Source organism: Nannospalax galili, unplaced genomic scaffold (genome assembly GCF_000622305.1).
Source record: "Nannospalax galili isolate Female #2095 unplaced genomic scaffold, S.galili_v1.0 scaffold408, whole genome shotgun sequence".
NCBI lineage: Eukaryota > Metazoa > Chordata > Mammalia > Rodentia > Spalacidae > Nannospalax > Nannospalax galili.
Window position 1 is genome coordinate 15,097 of NW_008358662.1, and position 12,112 is coordinate 27,208.

At 45.8% G+C, this 12,112-nt stretch overlaps 1 protein-coding gene across 1 annotated transcript in view; it reads left to right on the plus strand.

The window, feature by feature from the left end:
• The first annotated feature begins 493 nt into the window (after positions 1–493).
• The window catches only part of Myo7b (myosin VIIB), an 88,488-nt gene continuing 76,869 nt past the window's right edge, over positions 494–12,112 (plus strand). The window contains exon 1 of the mRNA XM_029558105.1: positions 494–609. The gene's annotated coding sequence lies outside the window, so the exon portion shown is untranslated. The remainder of the gene's footprint in view (positions 610–12,112) is intronic.

The window sequence follows — 12,112 nt, forward strand, 5'->3', positions numbered from 1 at the left end:
AATAAAATATAATGGTACAATAAATAAATCTTTTTCTGCTTTTCACTATTACTTGTTTCTTTAATTGAGCTACTGAGGATGATGTCTTAGCCTAGGTAGACTGGTTAGGGCTGCCAAGGCTCAGGTTCCGATTCTGACAACTCCAGTAGCAAAATTATATCACAGTCCCCAGGCAGTACTCGAATCCTTGAAAGCAGAGCTCCTACACTGGCTTCCTTGGAGCCTCTATCACATCTTGAAGATGTTGAACTGCCAGGACAGTCAGCTGATTGTCACCCAGGACTTGGCAAGAGGAAAGTAGAGCCATGTAGAGGGCAGACCCTGAGGCCTCCAGGAAGTGAGCAATGACAGCACTCCTGGAGAGCTCAGCACCTGCTGGCTGGGGCTGCATGCAGCCTGTGGGAGTGGATGTGCCTGAGACAGGGGACAAAGTCCTGTAATAAATTACGTGTGCCCACAGCACTCAGCCATTTCCTCTCAGGGCCCTTCCGCCTCGCCTTCTGTCCTTACTCTCTCACACTGCCAGGACCCTGATACTGCCTCCTCTCCTGGCCCTTTCAGGATAGAGGGGAAGGTAGTCAGCTGGACCCCAGACTCTGTCCTGACAAGGTAAGGGAAGCTCTGAAGTGTGTGGAAGGACCGGAGGAGTGGCTCCAGGTAGGAAGGTAGTCTAGAGGCACAGGCCTGGGAACAAGGTGGGGCAGGCCTATGGAGTGGAGGACTGGGGATGTCCTTCCAGACTTAGGAAACCAGAAACCTCAGTCCAAGACTTGGTCTGTTGGGCAGCAGGCTTACCTAGGAAGCTCTCTCTTATGAGAAGACATTATTCATGGGAGTGGCTGGTGCTGCCTCCCTCCAGCCCTTTCTCACAGATGGAGGGCTTCATATGGAATATAGAAGTACTGAGGACAGCCCAGGTACCATTCAAGGCCCTGTTGTGTCATATGAGGAGGTTCATTGTGTCCTTAAAACACTGGTGATACTGCTTTTGTTTTATGAGGCCTGGGGCTGAGGCACCTCAGCAGGAAGCAAAGCTGAACTTGTCTTCTACTTGGGTTTATCCAATCAATCCACAGATAAGGGATAACTCTATTTAGTCACCTCTGAGAGACTGGGCACTGGTATGAGGTGAGACAGGCAGTCCTTGGCCTCAAAGCCTCCTCAGGATGTGATGGTTTGGTCACTGGAGGAATGAGATAGCTAGAAAGGGATGCATGGCCATAAGCACCTGGGCTGCTGGCATGGTGTACACCTCTCCCCATTCACAGAGGAGGAAATGTGGGACCCAGAAGTCAGGAGTGACCAGCTGAGGTCTGGTAGCTGGTGTGGTTGTGGGAGTCTCCTAAGTTGGGTGCATGTGTTTCCCATGAGTAGCCCCCCTCACCTCAGGATCTATTTTCTATCTGTAAACTTCAATTTTGTTCTAATTCATAGACCTCTGAACTCTGTTAAGGATTGTAGTTGGAAGAAAACCAAAGCTCTGAGTGCACCTCTGAAACACACTTGCACTTCTTTTTTTTTTTTCTTCTTCTTTTGTCTTTTCGAGATAGGGTCTCCCTGTAGCCCCAGCTGGCCTGGTACTTGCTATGTAGACCAGGCTGACCTCAATCTCACAGATATCAGCCTGATTAAAGGGAGGGATTAAAGGCTTGTGCCAACTTATAGGTAAACTATTTTTTTAAAGACTTATTTTATTTATGTGCTTATGTATGTGAACATGTGTAAGTGTTCCCATAGAGGCCAGAAGAGGCCATCAGATCCCCTGGAGCTGGAGTTACAGACAATTGTGAGTCACCAATGTGGGTTTTGGGAACCAAACTTCTGTTCTTTGCAAAATCAGCAAGTTCTCTTACCTGCTGAGCCATCTTTCCAGCCCCAACAGGCAAAATTTTGTTAAGAACCTGAACACAGGAGATAGCTCAGTGGGTAAAGTGCTTGCATTGTAAACACAAAGGCCTGAGTGTGATTCCCAGAACTCTTGTAAAATGTTGGACATGATAGTGTACTTATTTGTATTCTTGGTGCTGGAGAGGTAGCAGCAGATGAGTCCTTAGAGTCCTAAGACCAGCCAGCCTAGCTGAATCATCAAGTTCTAGGTAGGTGGCACCTGAGGAATGACAGCCAGGCCTGGCCTCTGGGCTCCAAATGGGCACACATTGACCTGTATACACATATACACATACAGCCACAAACACACACATACACACACACACACACACACACACACACACACATACACACACATTCTCAAGAGCTCCCAGCTCAATAGCTCTTGGGACAGGAAGCCTCCTGGTACCCTTGGACCTTCCGGGCCCCCTGCTACCTGTTCCTCAGGGAACACTTCTTAATGGACTGCTGTACTTGGCTTCAGAATGGAGCTCTGCTGAGAGAGCACAGAAGACAGGGCTCCACAATGTGGCTTATGATGACTCTTGCTTCCCTGTTCTCAGTTAGATAAAATCATTTGTCTGAGGGCACTAGACTATGATGTCCTTGAAGGAAAGGCTGGATTTCCTTGGGATTTTCCCATCTCTGTCCCCAGCCAGGGCTACTGGAGAGTTGGCCAAGTGAGTGAATAGAGTGGATTGTGGCAGAAGTCACACTAAGGGTAGAGTCAAGTGTTCTAATTCATTTTCATTTTATCTTTTAAATATTTGTGTGTGCACGCACATGCTTACATGTGCAGGTACACTTGTATGCACCCGCATGTGGAGGTCAGAGATCAATCTCAGGAACTGTCCCTTGGGTGCTAACCACTTTGTTTTGGGAGACAGGGTTACTCACTCAACCAAGTAGGCTAAACTAGTTGAGCCCAGGGGTCCATCTGTCTTTTCCTCTTCAGTGCAGATTACAAGCACCCATTACCACACCTGGCTTTTTTACGTGGGTTCTGGGCTTTGAACTCAGATTCTCATGCTTGCACAGCAAGCACTTTACTAACTGAGCCATTTCCATAGCTCCCAATGCTACTTTACACTATTGTCTACCTCCCCAGTTAATCAAACCATGTGGGTCATGTTCCTTCACCACTGGCTGCTGAGGTGAAACTGTTCAAAGGAAAAGTGACCATTGAACACCAGGGGCATAAAACTCAGGACAACAAGAGATCAAAGGACATCAGGAAGCTGAGGATGGGGCCTGAGGGGGGAAAAGAGAAGTGGGCATTGAAGGAGAGGATGGCTTGTGATGGTCATAGAGGAGAAGGAAATGGCATCCACAAAGATGCCAAGCAGAGAAAGGACTAGTTCAGCTTGAGCACTCGGGACCTGGCAGGAACCGAGCAGGTATAGAGAGCAGTGGGTGGTGCACTCTTACTCTTCGTTTGTTTTCTGTTGCTCAGAACACAATGACACAGGCAAACTGTAAAGAAAAGAGGCTTATTATGGCTTATGAGGCTGGTCTAAGGTCAAAAGGCTGTATCTGGTAATACAGGCAGAGGCCTGAGGTGACACAGGCATCACATGGCAAAAGTGAAGAACAAATGTCCTCTGATCGCTTCTTCTTTGTTTTATTTTTATTAATTTTAAGTTTATTCTCATTTTTATTTGTATGTGTGTATATGTGTATGTATGTTGTATGTCATGTGTGTGGGTGCCCATGGAGGTCAAAAGAGGTCTTCAGATCCCCTGGAGCTAGAGTTACAGGCGATTGTGAGCCACCCAATGCAGGAACTGGGAACCAAACTCAGGTCCTCTGGAAAAACAGTATGCACTCTTAACTGCCTAACCATTTCTCCAGCCCTCCTTCTCCTCCTCCTCCTCCTCTTTTTTGATTTATTTATTTTTATTTTTTATGTGTATGAGTATTAGCCTGCATGTGTGTAAGTGCACTTATGTTGTGCAATGCCTGCAGAGGACAGAAGAGGGGGTCAGATCCCCTGGAACTGGATGGTCGTTAGCCACCATGTGGGTGCTGGGGTTCAAACCAGGTCTTCTGCAAGAACAGCCAGTGCTCTTAACCAGTGAGCCATCTTTCCAGCCCTCCCCCTCCCCCCCTCAAAAATCTTGTGTCTGTATTTGTGTACAGGCTCCTGTGTTGCCACCATTACCATGTAGAGGTCAGAGGATACCATGGGTGTCATTCCTCGCCCTCCATTTTGCCAAGACAGTCTTCTGTTCAGCACTGCATGCACTAAGCTACCTGGATCGTGAGCTTCTAGGGATCCTCCTGTCTCCACCTGCAATTTCACCATAAGGGCACTGGGATTACAGACTCGCACTGCTGAATCCAGCTTTGTGTGGTTCTAGGGATCTAAGTCCTCCTACCTTCATGACAAGCCATCTCCCCAGCCCCTACTTCCTCTTCCTTTTTTAATATTTTTGTATGTATGTGGTATGCATGCATATGTGTATGTGTGTTCACATGCTTGTAGGCACATGTGTGTGCACACGCACATGGAGGCCGGAGGTAGACATTGGGTATTGTCCTTATCTCTTTCCACCTAAAGTATATTGAGGCAGGTACTCTCGCTGGAACCTGGAGCTCACTGATTCAGCTAGCCTAGCTAGTTAGCTTGCTCTGGGGAATCCCATCTCTGCCTCCTACACACTGGGGTTACAGGTGAGCTGCTCGGTCTGTCTGGCTTCTACGTGAGTTCTGAGGATCTGATTTCCAGTCTTCATACTTATGGGGCAAATGTTTTGTCTGCTGAGTCATCTTCTCAGCCCCCCACTTCCTTGTCTTATGCCACCAGGATTCAGTTATCAGAGCTTCTGCTGTGATGTCTTCACTTAATCCTCCAATCCGCTCCCAAAGGCCTACCTAATTTTAGACACCACAGATAAAGTTTACATCCTCTCAGTACCTGACAATAGGACTTAAATTTCAACACTAGTTTCAAAAAAGATAAATTGCATTCAAAGCATGGCAAATATGTTCTCCTTTTTTTTAAAAAATATATTTTATTTATTTTTTTTAGTTTATGTGTATGAATGTATTGCCTGCATGTAGATAAATGCACCTGTGTCGTGCAATGCCCGTTGAGGACAGAAAAGGCCATCAGATCCCCTGGAACTGGAGTTATGGACAGTTGTTAGGTGCCATGTGGGTGCTGGGATTCGAACCTGGGCCTTCTGCAAGAACAACCAGTGTTCTTAACCCCTGAGCCATCTCTCCAGCCCCAACTTTCTCCTTTTTTGTGTGACAAGGTCTCACTATATAGCCCCCGTTGACCTGGAACTCATGTGTAGATGAAGCTAGCTTCAAACCTCAAGGCACTCCTCTTGCCTTAGTCTTCTGGGAGCTGGAATTACAGGCATGAGCTATCAACCTGGTGGAATGTTTTCTTCTTTACTACCCAGAATAGTAGCCATGAGCCACATATAGCTGCTGAGGACCTAGTGTGACTGGTACACCTGAGGAGCTGAGTCTAAGCTGTAACTACGGTTTAACATATATATATATATATGCACATGAAACTAGTGGCTGCCATCTTGGACAGTGCAGCCCTACAGGGTTTTGCATCTGAGGAGTTGGGGAAGAATAAGCAAGGACTTTGGAGCCAATCTTAGATTCTAATCTGACTGAGTTACCTCCCCACAGTGGGACCTTGAGCTTTAGCTTCCTCATCTGTCAGATGTCATCACTTTCCTTGCAAGGCCATGTACAGATTAAGTCAATGAACCACCACTGGAAAACTTTCAGCATTGTTCCTGCCTGAACCCCTGCTTTGTTCTGGGGGGTAGGGGCAGAGTGGTGATTGGGAGAAGAGACTAGCATGCATTATTATGCCTATTACTAATTGACTCACGGTTCTTCTTCTCTTTGAGATAGAAATCACAAAGAAGCAAGCAATACCAACTAAAGGAGCCTTTATTGGAGCTTAAGCACAAGGGAGGGCTGGGTAGATGGCTCAGTCTTTAAAGTGCTCACTTCACAAGCATAAGGGCATGAGTTTGATCCCTAGAACCCACATTAAAAAATAAAGCCTGGTATGGGGGCACAGTATTGGGGAGGCAGAGACCAGAGAATTCCTGGGGATCACAGACCAGCAAGCCTAGCCTACTTGGTGAGTTCCTGGCTAGTGAGAGACTGTGTCTCTTAAAACAAGATGGAAGGACTGGAGAGATGGCTCAGCGGTTAAGAGCATTGGCTGTTCTTGCTGAGGACCCAGGTTTGAGTCCCAGCACCATATGGTGGCTAACAACCATCTGTAACTTCTGTTCCAGAGGATCCAACGCCCTTTTCTGATCTCTGCTCAGGCATTTCACAACATGGGTGTACTTACATACATGTAGGCAATACATTCATATACACAAAATAAAAATAATTTTAAAACAATAAGGTGGATGATGCCTGAGGAATAACACCCAAGGTTGTCCATCCTCTTGCTTCCACGTATACACGTTTATCTACACACACGCGAATATGCACACACACAAGTAAATGTCATGTTCCATGATAAGTTCATGATTTTGTATTAGGTCACTTTCATAGCTGTCCTTAGCCACATCCAGCCTGTGGGCTGCAGGTTGGTCACAACTTTCAGAAAGGAAGCAAGTAGTTTGAATAAAGCTAAAGTAACTACTTATTAAAAATAGAGCTTATGGATGGGTGTGGTAGCACATGCCTTTAATCCCAGGACTCATGAAGCAGAAGCACGCAGATCTCTGTGAGACTGAGGCCAGCTTGATCTACATAGTGAGTTCCAGGCCAGCTGGGGCTACAGGAGACCCTGTCTCAAAAGAGAAATAACAAACAAAAGTAAAATAAACAGAGCTTATGTTGTGAAATCAAGCTATTCTTACTCTGTCTTGTATATACCTGTCAATCTCTTTAAAGACCTGCTTTATTTAAAGAGCAAAGAAAACTGTTGGTTTGATGCAGCTTTCAGTATGCTGATAATAGAATAGAATAAAAAAATTAATGAGGAAATGAAATGAAGAGAAAAGATAGAAATAAAACTAGTGTAATTAGGTAAAGACTAGCCAACAAGATGTACAGCAGAAAGTTCACACATAGGCCTGGGAAACAGTTCAGTCAGAATAGTGCTTGTTATGCAACATGAGGATCTCGGTTCCAATCCCAGGACCCACATAAGAAAAGCCTGGTACAGTGGCTCACACCTGTAAACTCCAGTGCTGGGATGCAAAGACAGGAGGACCCCTGGTGCTTACTCGACAGCTGGTTTAGTCAAATCAGTGAATTCCAGGTTAGTGAGAAACCCTGTCTCAGAATTAAGGTAGAGTGATTGACAAAGACATTTTTTAACATCAACTTCTGGCATCCACATACACGCACACACATACAAGAAGTTCTATACACTAGCTAGGCATAGACATTGAATTTATCTCATGCCCCTAAGTAGCCATGTAGAATATAGTAAAGCCAGAAAGGACTAATGATGTTAAGTTAGGGAACTGAGTAGATGAACTGCTATGGCACATTGAGTTTGATGTGCCCAAGGCACATCTGCTAGAAATGTCCAGAGAAAAGAAGCCTTGCTGGGGTCTTATGATGCATATGGCATCTAGAAATGTTGATTTTGGACCCAGCATCGATAGGAGCCTGGCAGTAACCCTAGGAGAGGTTGCACAGAGGAGTATGCAGGCTGCAAGAGATCACAGTGAAGTCCAAAGGCCAGTGAGAGTTCCTGAGTTTTAATGACAAAATCTAAATTGCTTGCCTCAGATACTTAAACTAGAAAAATGCAGACAGGATTTCTGTCGTGTGTGTGTGTGTGTGTGTGTGTGTGTGTGTGTGTGTGTGTGAAAAAAGAGGACAGCCTCAGCTGCCAATTATTATGTAATATCCACCTTGTTTTCTGAGACAGGGTCTCCCATTGACCTGGAGCTGACCGAGCATGCTAAGCTGGCTGGGCAGTGAGCCCCAGGCTCTGCCTATCCTGCCTCCTTAGCACAGAGATTACAAGTGTGTGTCATGGTGCCTGTCTTTTTTACATGGATTCTGGATCAAACTCCCCAGTCTGAATTCTGTGGTCTTCCTTCCTGCTATCCCTGCCAATTTTATTCTCTCAAACCAGCTATGTTAAAGAAGATAGGACCAGAGCCCCTGGTGCTTCTAGGATCGCATTCTATAACTATGAGACTAGAGAAGAAAACGAATCCCAGCTCTAACTCAAAACATCCTAGGGAAAGCTGTGATTGGCTGGAACATAAGACATACAGCTCTTCTGAGTGCCACCATCCTGAGGCTGTCAGTGGAAACATCTCCTATCCCCAACTGGATTCTTGTCCTACCCGCTTTCAAGAGTGGAGTGGGTAGATAAGGAATACAAACAGGAAATACTTTATTGTCAATTTGGTATTAACAACCTTAAACTTAACACAGATTGTCAAGCAGGATTTAAATGAAACATGTTTGAACTCTTTTGTTAAAAAATTAATTTTCAGGCTGGGCGTGGTGGCGCATGCCTTTAATCCCAGCACTAGGGAGGCAGAGGCAGGCGGATCTCTGTGAGTTCAAGGCCAGCCTGGTCTACATAGTGAGTTCCAGGACAGCTGGGGCTACAGGGAGACCCTGTCTCAAAAAGACGAAAAAAAATTAATTTTCTAATAATTTTTATTGATTCCAGAATTTCATAAATGTATTTTGATCACAGACTCCTTTCCCTTCTCTTGCCCCTCCTCACTACCCCTTCCTGGTTTTATGTCCTCCATTATTACCTATCCTTTAATTTTATTTATTTATTTATTTAATTTTTTGTTTGATTTTGGTCCTTTTGAGACAGGGTCTCCCTGTAGCCCCAGCTGTCCTGGAACTCACTATGTGGACCAGGCTGGCCTTGAACTCACAGAGATCTGCCTGCCTCTGCCTCCCGAGTGCCTGCCTCTGCCTCCCGAGTGCTGGGATTAAAGGAGTGCACCACCATGCCTGGCTAACTCTTGTTTTTAAAGACCTATTGATTCCAGTCTGTGCCTCCCAAGTGCTCCTGGGTGTGGGTCCATTCCCCAGAGTCTGGTCAACCTACCAGTAAGGAAAAGTGACTCTCCCTCTCCTAGCATCCAGTAGCAAATAGATGCTCAGCTAGGGTGAGGGCTTCCTGCCTACCTCCCCCATCCATGCTGGGCCCCTGCCTGGCTTGGTTTACACAGGTTTCATGCATGCTGTCATAAGTGCTGCAGGTTCATATATGCAACTACTCTGTTGTGTCTAGACAACAGTTTCCTTGTATTCATCTACCACCTCTGGCTCTTAAAACCTTTCTTCCCCCTCTTCCATAATGCCTGAGCCTTCAGAGGAAAAGGTATGATGTAGGTGTCCTATTTAGATCTGCATCTGTGGTCTTTAATTTTCTGCATGTTGACTATTTGTAGGTCTCTGTGTTAGTTGCCATCTACTGCAAGAAAAACCTTCTCTGATGAGAGTTGAGGGAAGCACTAATTTATGGTTATAACAATAAGTCATTGTTTAATGTCTGTTTTACAGAATGATAGTAGTAGGTTCTCTCCTGTGGCCTGTGATTTGTCTAGTCACAGGTTCTTGCCCTGATAACAGTGTCAGGTATGAATTCCTTGTTGTGAAGCAGGCCTTAAATCCAATTTTAAGCTGGTTGGTTATTCCAATAATATTCTTGCTACTATTGCATCATTGGACATATCTTGCCATGTCAGTTGTCACTGTAGTTCACAGGGTTCACAGTTGGGCAAAGCCTAGGTTTACCTTTCTCTGTCAGTAGCATGCATAGCACCTTCTAAGTATGAAAGCTAGCCAGCAGAGATGTAACTTCAAGTTCACTACCAGCTTGATTTCTCCTTGCTGGTTCTGCGACTCAGGTATGCAGTGTCTTCAGCAATAGGCTCTTACCATCCAGTTCTGGTGGGTAGCTAAGTGCAATGGCAATACCCAGCATTATTTGAGGATCTATGGAATCGCTTTGATCAACAACTGCAAAGAGGAAGTCCATTCCTGGCATTGGACTTTTCATTTGCTAATCTATCAAGACAGTTGAACCCTGTATAGGACAACTACCTTTAAACTATTTTTATATCCAAGGTTTGAACTTGGTAATTTTTGGTAGTGGTGGCAGAATGCTAGCTGAGGGCAGATATAGCTCTGAGAAGTATTACAGCTCAAAGCTGGAAGGTGTCAAGCTGCCAATCAAGAGATGTCTGTAGAGCAGGTCTGCAGCTCTGACAAGTGTTTCGGCCCTCACAGACTTCCTCTGCAGTACATCTCTGAAGTGATGGAGTCTGGGCACCTGGAGGCTGGAAACTGCTACAAGAATGAATTCCTGTCTGCAGCAGTAGAGTCACAGAAGCCAAGGCAGGGACTTGGGAAGCCAAGGCAGGAAGATGATCCCTCAGCCTGCAGTCACCTGTTGAATCCTGGAAACTACCTCCAACAAACTAGTTCTCTGCCTGGGGGTGGGGGGAGTCCCGTCCACAGTAAGTCCAGAAGGCATTCACCTCATCCTCCTCCATAAAATTCTATTGGGGCCTGCTTGCTGAAGCCCAGATTTATATAGCACTAGTTGGTGCCAGCCAGGGCCAGTTGGGTCCTGATTGACCAAATGTGGGAATGGAAATAGGGTGAAAAATAAGACAAATCAGGGAAGAGTGTCAAACTTGGTGGAGAGGGAAAGAATCCTGAGCCCACCCAAAATTACTGAAAGTTCACAGTCAGGTTTGCTTTGGGGGTCCCTTGCAGGCAGCCTACCACCTCCCTGCTTCTTCCAGCAGGGATTTTGTTTCCTTTGCAGCTGTTACTGCACTCACAGTTATCAGCTGCCGGCTTTTGGGACCTGGCTGTCAGAAGACTATCAGAAAGCTCTGTATCCAGGCCCCACATCTCCCAGCAATTCATGGTCCCTATCAGAAACACAGGGCCAGGAGAACAGTCTCAAGAAGAAGGTAGCTCAGCACACCAAAGCCATCAGACACCAAAGATCAAACTGAGAGGCACCCCAGAGGCAAAAGGAAAGGCAGAAAGCTGCAGTCCTTTAGGAACGAAGTATGTGTTTTGGGTGATGTTTGGGAAGACATGGAAGGTTATACAGGGAAGGCAGTGTGACGGGATGGCTCCCTTAAGTAGCAGATGTGGAACAAAAGGCAAGGAAGCTATGAGGCCAAGGAAATTCATTTTAAGATACATGAGACCTGAGCTTGTCTTTGCAGAGAAGACAGACCCAGGAGGGGGAGTCTCCCAGCAGGGAGGTGGTAGGCTGCTGTTCACTTGTCCTATTGCTCTGACAAAACACCAGACAAAGCAGCTTAACAAGAAGGGCTTATTTGGGCTCATGGTTCCATGGTACAGCCATGTTGGCAAGAAAGTCATGGTGGCAGGAGCTTGGGGCAACTGGTCACATTGTATCTGCAGTCAGGAAGCAAAGAATGATGAATGCCTCCAATCTTTGTGATTCAGAAGTAGCACCCCATCACTCCCACCATTCTATTTGTTAGAAGTGAATCACTAGGTCTACTCTTATGGTGGAACGGATTGGTCTCCATCTTGTAAAAGGAGGCATGTTTCTTAATCAGCTCTCTATCACTGTAGTGAAATACCCTACACCAGCTACTTATGAAGCACAGTGAGGGAAATTTGGGTTCATGGTTTTGGTGGTTCAAGTCCAAGATTAGGAGGCGCCATTGGCTTGGGCGTCTGGTGAGAGCAGCACATTGTGGCAGGGGCTAGTGTCAACACAAGTGGTCACGTTTCAAGTAGACCAAAGAGAGACTCTATGGGTGAGGTGAGGTCACATAATACCTTTCAAGATCACTCCCCGCAATGACCTCTGGACTGCCCACTGGGCCCCACCTCATAAAGATTCATAGTACCTCTCAACTCCACCACCCTGAGGACCAAGTCTTTACATATGTACCTTTGGGGGACACTCAAATTATACTCAAACCAGAGCATCATGTCAAATAATTAGTGGACTATTCTAAACTACCATAGTAACCAATAAAGCTAAAATCCTGATGAAGGAAGTCAGAGAGGCCAGAAGGATTAATGCGAACTACCAGAGGCCCCTTCACTCAGCCAGTAACCTCAACATGCAGAGGAATGGTGGAAGAAAGTGTGTAGTGGAGCTGGAAGCTAAGGGTGGTTGCTATCTTTTTATATTTATTTTATTCATTTTATTGGAAAGGTGGGCATCCGCATGCCATGGTGCACATGTGGAGATTAGAGAACAACTTCTGGGAGTTGGTCC